This window comes from Marmota monax, unplaced genomic scaffold (assembly GCF_021218885.2).
Source record: "Marmota monax isolate L192 unplaced genomic scaffold, Marmota_monax_Labrador192_F-V1.1 WCK01_AAM20220418_F8-fsc00015, whole genome shotgun sequence".
NCBI lineage: Eukaryota > Metazoa > Chordata > Mammalia > Rodentia > Sciuridae > Marmota > Marmota monax.
In genome coordinates, this window is record NW_026692194.1 from 4,690,962 (window position 1) to 4,699,290 (window position 8,329).

The window sequence follows — 8,329 nt, forward strand, 5'->3', positions numbered from 1 at the left end:
GGCCACACCCTTATGGGCCCAACTATTCCATCCTTCTGCTTCTTTTTTCTGACATTGCAGGCCTGCTGAGATTCTCCTTTCCACCTAGTGAGCACCTACTCATTTTTCAAGATTTACCTCCATTGCTACCTTAGCTCTGAAATGTCTGACTACAGTCTCATGCAAAATTAATTATTCCCTTCTCTATATTCCCATTATTCCCTAAATATGTATCTAGGAAAGAACCTATAAAACTTTATTGTTCTTTATTAACTTGATTGTAAGGTTTTCAAAGATTGTGACTAATTAATGTTTGTATCCACAACCTGGAACCATAGTACATATTAATAAGTATTTGATGGAAGAATAAATGAATTAAATCTGAGATATGAAAATTTAAGTAATTAGCCAATGAGCAAACAAATCAATTTTAGGATTGAAAACACAATCTAACTATTATCTTCATGAGTTTTTCACTTTTCATATTTCTCATATATATCATTTTTTGTGAGGAGAGAGGATACTAGGGATTGAACCCAGGAGTGCTTAACCACTGAGCCATATCCTTAGCCCTTTTCTTTGTATTATATATGTATATTTTTTAAATATATATTAAGTTGCTTAGGCTGGCTTTGAACTTGTGATTCTCCTGTCTCAGCCTCTAGAGCTGCTGGGATTACAGGCGTGCACCATCATGCCTGGATCACAGTATTTTTTGATCTTCCAAAATGATTGCTTGCATACATGTTGTTTATACCAATACAGAGACTATACAGGCTTCATTCTTTGGTGAACAAGCAAATTCCTTTAAACTATTAAAATCTTAACTAGATTGTCTTTGACATTTTCCAAATGTATCTAAAATGTCAGAGCCAGCATTTGGGGCCTACAAATCTTTTGAGTGAAAGCCCAGGACTTCAAGTTGTATGCCATTCACAGGTTTAAAACAGGAACATGTTCCATGTTGACTATGAGCTATTTGGAGACTTTGAGGACATTAGGAGAGAATAATTTTATTTTGGGAAGGAATGTTGGAAGGTAGGAGTTCTGAGAGTTAGCCTACTTAAAATCTAAATATTAAAATGAATACACACACACACACACACACGCACACACACAACATTATTGTGTTCAAAACCAAGAATCTCAGCAAGAGTCCAATATGTCAACTAGGATCTTTCTGGTCCCAAACAGAAGTGTGTCAGGAATTTATCATAAGAGGATACAATCATTTTTCAATATAAGCTATGGAAAATTTGGACAAAACCTGAAAAGATATGTTTATTCGCAGCAGATGAAATATTTGCAATGAAAGGAGAAAGAAAAGTTTATAATAGTTACTTCAAGTTACAAGAAAAGATTGGTCTATCTAATTTCATCAGCATCATTTACCAGCAAATTATATTTGTTGCATGTTATTTTAGAGAAAGGTACTGTGAAAGTTTGACATTAGGTGTTCCCCAAACATCTGTGTGGTAAAAACTTGCTTCCCATTGGGAGGTGGTAAGACCTTTAGGAGCTAGAGCCTAGTGGGAGGTAATAGGTGATTGACGGTATGCCCTTGAAGGGGATAGTGGGACCCTGGCCTCATCCTCTAGCTTTTTCTTTTGTTTCCCAGCCATGAGAGGAATGATTTTGCTCTGCCAGATGCTACATGCCATAATGTGGTACCTCACTACATGCCCGAAAGCAACAAGACCAAACAATCAGGGACTGAAACCTCTAAAACTGTGAGCCAAAATAACACTTTTCTCTTTATAAGTTGTTTATCTCAGGTATTTGTTATAGCAATGGAAAGCTGACTAACACAGGTACCTATATTCGATTTTTCTTTATGTTCATATCCTAAGCACTGTTTTCATATTTGGGGAAAGAGTAGAAACAGATTTAGTTGATTTTGATATAGTCAAATAGGTCGGGAAACTTGTCAAAATTTATCAAGCAACTTCCCCAGAGCAGAACCTTTTTAGAATTTAAGAAATCCAAAAAAGTTTAGCTCCCCAGGATTTATTTTCTAATGGAAATGACTAGGTAGCTGAATATACTTTTTGTTACAAATAAACAACAAAAGAATAGCTGCTTTTGTTAAGGAAATGAAGGTGTTACTTTAGATATGTAGACTGAGCAGATGGTAACTGAAGGTACACTAATTTTCCATAACTGAACAGTTCTGAACTCAAAGGATTACAGATTTTGAAGAACCATATAGTGAAGGTAAAGTCACAGTTTCAAAAAGGGTATCACAGATTTTGATATATAAATGAACATCACCTTTCTACACCTTTCTACAAACCCCAGCATATGTCTAAATTGTGGTATATCTACCTTAATTATTGTGGCTCAGTTTTGAAATACTATATATTAACTGAGCATTTACTGTACTCTACTGTACAGTACGAAGCATTTATTATATTCATCCTTCAAGAAGAACTGACTGAGAACACATCTGGTGTTAGAAGAGCTCGTAGACCCCTGAGATGCAGGTTAAGGAGAGTAGAAGCTGTGACACACAGCCTCATGTGTCTACACGTGAACATATTTGATTGGAAGATCAATTCTGTGTAGTTTTGAATTTTTTATAACCCCTTGACCCAGCAGCATTCAAAGAAGGTCTATGCCACTTTTGCCCTTCGTATGTTTCTGGTGGCTGTAGAAGCCTATGTCCATGTGGTCACTCATTTCATTCAGGCTGGCCTACTCTCTGCCTTGAGCTCCCTGGGGTTAATGATTTGGCTGATGTCAATACCTCATAGCTGTGAAACTGAGCAGAAAACACTGGGACTTCTCACTGGATTCGCTTTCCTTACAGGAGTTGGCGTGCACCCTGCCCTGGAGTTGTGCATTGATGTCAATCTTAGCATCCTTCCCAGGCTTTCATGGACACAGCAATGATCTTTACCTCCTTCACCCTCAATGCACTCTACACCAGGCGCTACCTATTTCTGGGAGGTATCTTGATGTCAGTCATGAGCCTGATGCTCTTATCTTCACTGGGAGACCTTTTCTTTGGATCCATTTGGCTTTTCCAGGCAAAACTGTATATGGGGCTGGTGGATGTGTTTGGCTTTGTCCTTTTTGATATTCAACTAATTATTGAAAAAGGCTAAAAATGGCAATAAGGATTATATCTGGCACTCCACTGATCTCTTCTAATATTTCATTACTCTCTTTAGAAAACTCATGATGATCTGGGCTATGAATGAGAAGGACGAAAAGAAAGAGAAGAAGGGAAATGACCATCCAGTCTATCCCAGTTTGACTTCCTCTCCCTCCACCCGTGACGTTCTTTTGCACACATTATAGATGGCATGTTCTGTGATAATGAAAAGCATCAGAAAAAAGAAAAAAAAACTGATGGAACTAATTGTAAATGATCTTTATACAAAAGATGAACTTAGTCCCAAATATACAAGACCCAAAACTATGTTTAAATTGCTGATCATACACCCAAATTCTAGGCAACGTGGTATCTCTCTGATTCAGAAAAATACACTTGGTTTGATGAAACTACCATTGGCTTGTGGCTGTTCCATTTGGGTTCAGTTACACAACATAGAACACGAAATAGTGATGCCTTTACGGTAGGATTAGACAAACTCTAGATAGAGCAAAGGGAAAGGAGAGGAAGGGAGGGGTCATGAGGGTAGGAAAAACGGTGGAATGAGATGGACATCATCTCACCTAAGTACATATATGAAGGCACGAATTGTGTGACTCTACTTTGTGTACAACCAGAGACATGAAAAATTGTGCTCTATATGTATAATCGGAATTGTAATGCATTCTGCTGCCATATATAACAAATGAGAGTAAAAATAATTTACAAAGAATTATGCTATAGAGGAGTTATAGAGGATGGTAAATAAAAATGAGAAAAAAGGCAATAGATACGGATTTAAATGTTATTTGTGATTTGTTTTCATGGTTACTTAGTTTAGTGTTGATAATTTATACATTAGATAAACTTTATTAATGAATTATAAAAAAAATAGTGATGCCTTTAAACAAGATAGAATTTTGTTTCTCATTTTAAAAGAAGTCAGAAGGTAATGCATCCAGAGCTGATATATCAGCTCCATTATCATTAGGGACACAAATCTCTTCTATTTCAGTTTCTCCCACATTTTTCTTTGTTTTAGGATTTCATTTTATCTATATTTTTATTTACTAAGTATGTCTGTTTTTATTTTTCACAGCTGCTCTGAGGTTTAGAATATACATCTTTAACTGACACAATTTACCTTCAAACAATCATATAATGCTTCATGTAAAATGCCAGATCTTTCTAGACAATATAATTCCATTTCCTCCTTGAACATTTTGAGCTATTTATTGTCCAACATTTTATTTCCATGTGTGTTACAGCCCTAAAATAGTGTTGTTATTTTACTAAATTAATTATCTTCAAATTTTTTTTGATTGAGAGGTGAAAGACTTATATTACCACTTCTGGAACGCTTCATTCTTTAGCATAAGTCCAAATTTTCCTGTGGTATTGCTTTTCTTATGCTGAAGAAGTTGCTTTAATACTTCTTGTAGTGCAGTTCTGCTAGAGACATTGTCCTCCTACCTTTTGTTTTCTTAAGCCTTCATTTTTGAAAGACATTTTCTCTAAATATATGATTCTATAGGACAGATTTTTTTTTCCTTTCAGTGCTTTAAAAATATCTTTTCAATGTATTCTGGACTTTCAGAGATTTTGATTGGAGTCCACAGAACTTTTGTCTTTATTCCTTTATACCTTTTTCCTCTGGCTGCTTTTAATATCTTCTCCATATCACTGCATTTCAACAGTTTGGCAATGATGCCTTTTGCAGTTGTTTTTAAGAGTGTATGCGCATTTAGCCTATTTAGGATTCACTGAGCTCTTGGGTTTATAAGTTTCATCAATTTGAAAATACTTTCAGCCATATTGCTTCAAATAATTTTTTGTTAACCCTAAGGCCCTTCTCTCATCTGGGAATGTGATTAAGCAAATATTAAAGTGCTTGATATTATCACACGGATCACTGAACTCTTCTTGAGTTCTCCCTCTCCCTCCTCTCCTCCTCTTCCGCTTTCTCCTTTATTTTGGCTAGGTTCTATTGCTATGTCTTTTTTTTTTTTTTTTTTTTTTTTTGTACCAGGGATTGAACTCAAGTGCGCTTAACTTCTGAGCCACATCCCCAGCCCTTTTTTATTTTTTATTTTGAGACAGTGTCTCACTAAGTTGCTTAGAGCCTTGCTAAGTTGCTGAGGCTGGCTTTGAACTTGCAATCCTCCCACCTCAATCTCCCAAACCTCTGGGATTACAGGTGTGCTCCACTATTACTATGTCTTTAAATGTTCTAATTTTTTCTTTGAGTGCCTTAATTTGCTACTACCTCTGAGTGTGAATCCTATCCATAAAATTTTTGTTTCAGAAGTTGTAATTTTAATCTCTAGATTCCACTTCTTACATCTTTAATCTCTCTTAGCATGTGAAGCATATTCACCATGACAGCTTTGAAGTTGCTGACTCCCAATTCTATCATCTCTGTCATTTTCAACTTTATGTAGACTTTACTCCTGATTATAAATTTTTCTGCTCCTTCGTATGTCCTAGTTCTTTTATTACTTCCAAGGGACTTTCATGATCTTCCTGCCTACTTCTTAAGTGCTAGCACTTTCCAATGTTCTGTTATTGATTACTCCTTTTCTGAGTGGTCTCATCTATTTCTTTAACTTCAATACCATCTATATGATGGTATATTCCAATCCTATATTATGTTGCTTTGATCTCTCTCCTGAGCCTAAGAGTATTTATGTAACTGTCCACTCCACTTCTCCAACCGGATGTTGCAGAATCAACTCAAAATCAACCTACTTAAAAAGAAGTACTCAAATTCTCCCTCAAATCTGTTCCATCTCTTGTATTCCCTAACTCAATGAATGGCATGACTAGCTTGTCATCACACAAACCAGAAATCTGGGAGCCATCCTTGGTATCTTCCTTGTAGTAGCTCCTCAGACTCTGTTTTTCTCATTCTGGATAACCACATCAGTTTTCATGAGGACATCCATACCTCCTCATCACAGTCTTGGGGGAAGCTGACTCCCTTTACCCTAAGAGTAGGCATATGTCTTTATCCTAAAACAATTAACTTCATGCCACCTCTTGTCTACCATTTTTAGCTTATGTATGGACATGTGACTCAATTATTGAGACTTCTGGGAAAGAGTTTTCTCTCTTTTCCAAAGAGATCATTCTTCATATGTCTTAATGGACCCAGATAGCAAAACTTATATCCACAGGATTTGTGACAACTGTCATTTGACCATAAAGCTAATACTAACGGCATGAAAATGAGAAAGAAATGCGTCCTTAATGAAATCGCTGAGTTGTTGAATCAATCACCCCTGTAGCCATCCTTTTACCTGGATTTTCTAGATAGATGGGTCAATAAATCTTCCTCAGTTAAGCCAGTTAGAGTTAAGGTTTTTGCTATTTGCAACCAAAAGCATCATAATTTATAACTTTCCTCATCCTTTCTTTACCCCTAAACATAGGCAATTAGTCATTATGTTCTATTAATTTTATCTTCTAAGTAGCGCCTGATTACTCTCAGTTCTGAATCCTGCTGTCACCAGTACCTTAGTTCATTCTCTTATCTTTTCCAGTATAATACTGTATCATGCCCTATACATGTTACACTCCAGAGAGTAATCTTCCTAAAATTCGTATCTTATCAAAATTTCATCTGCTTACAATCCTGGTGTGGCTTTCTATTGTTTCCAGAAAAAAAGTCCACGTTAGCATATTGTACAAGATTCATCATCATCTAGGCTGTCTCCTTACTTTTTTTCAGCGGCTCCTCTTGCCACTGTCCCCAACTCCATTCTACTACCTGCAATGCTGAACCAAAATGTTCTTTGATTACATGCCTCCCATATTTTCACACTTGTTGCTCTCCCTGCCCTCCAAAGCTCTTCCCCACCTTTTCTGGTTCCCTTTCTACACTAAATACACAGATACACCCATTTCTATTTATTCTCAAATTCAAATGATCTTTTGAAGAATCTCTTGACCTTGCCTGAGTCTAGGGTTTTATGCACTTTTCTACTATAGTAGTGTTTATCTCTTTTGCAAAGTAAGCACTTTGAAAACAAGGAATGTTTCCTTTGCATTTCTGTATCTCTATTTCTGGGGCTCAGTAAACCTGAGCCTGCCACAAGGACATTCAATAAGTGCATTTTGAATGAGCAAACAATTATGTGGTCTGAAGGAATCAGGATTTCTGATACTGAGACTCCTTTCAAAACCTTTGACTTCCCATAAATGTATGTTGATTCCTAAGCATTAATCTTTTTCTTCCAGGGTGTGGGGTTCTGAGTAGACTGAAATGAGAAAAACAATGAACCTGAGACAGGTTACTTCTAGTCTTCTGGAGAGCCAGTCATGTGTCCTGGCTTTCTCCACCCTTTTCACCACCACCTATGCATACCTGGGTGCCCAGAATGGGTGTAGACTTAGCTGACCAGCCCAACAACATACTCATAAGCTTGGTTCAGATTTCTTATTGCCAAATGAAAGTTTGCTAATACATATATACAGTGAACCATTTTCAACTTTACACTTACCTTTTGAACTTACAGGCCCTTAATGAAATGTGTATGTCGTAAGCATCGTAGGCCTTAAAATGAACAGATCTTAATTATTTTATACGATCAAGTAAAATTCAGCGATCTTAATCCTGAACTTTACCCTTTGCTGGTACTAGAATTAGATGTGACTGAGCAAAGAAATTATGGGATTCTGTTAGTGGTGATGTCACTAACAGTTTCACAACCTCATTGGCAAATTACTGGAAGCAACTAGATTTCAGTGTTTTAGGTAAAGAAATTTGAATTTAAGACAGGATTTACTTGAAGGAAGCAAGGGAAATGGGGTATTTGTAATTCAGGATATGTGGAAGAAAAGCAGCAGAGAAGGCTGAAATATCCGGAGAACGTTAGATTGCACGGGGCACTTGTGTGTGGTGAGGCTAGCTGTTGCAGGTGGAGCGAAGTAGGTAGGACCCGCTATGGGACGGTTCCTCAACAACACTAAGACACAGGACAGGCCTTGTTTAGTCAACAATCCTTTGCATACGCTCGCTTATAGAGTCGGTGACCATGGTAACGGTGTGGGGGCGGGACGCGAACATTTTCGAGCATGCGCAGCTCAGAACCAGGACCCTGGGTCCTCCACAACAATGTCGGAGAACTACAATTCCCAGGAGTCCTCTCGGTGTCGCGGCACCGCCTCCCGCTGTGGCCCTACCCCCGTCCCCTCCCTCAGGCTCAGCCCTCCTGTTAGACCCCTCCCCTCCCTCTGAGTGTGTGTCAGTGA

The 8,329-nt window shown here is 37.5% G+C and overlaps 1 pseudogene; it reads left to right on the forward strand.

The window, feature by feature from the left end:
- Nucleotides 1–1,658: 1,658 nt before the first annotated feature.
- On the forward strand, nt 1,659–3,282 carry LOC124077682 (bax inhibitor 1-like; annotated as a pseudogene).
- Nucleotides 3,283–8,329: the final 5,047 nt, after the last annotated feature.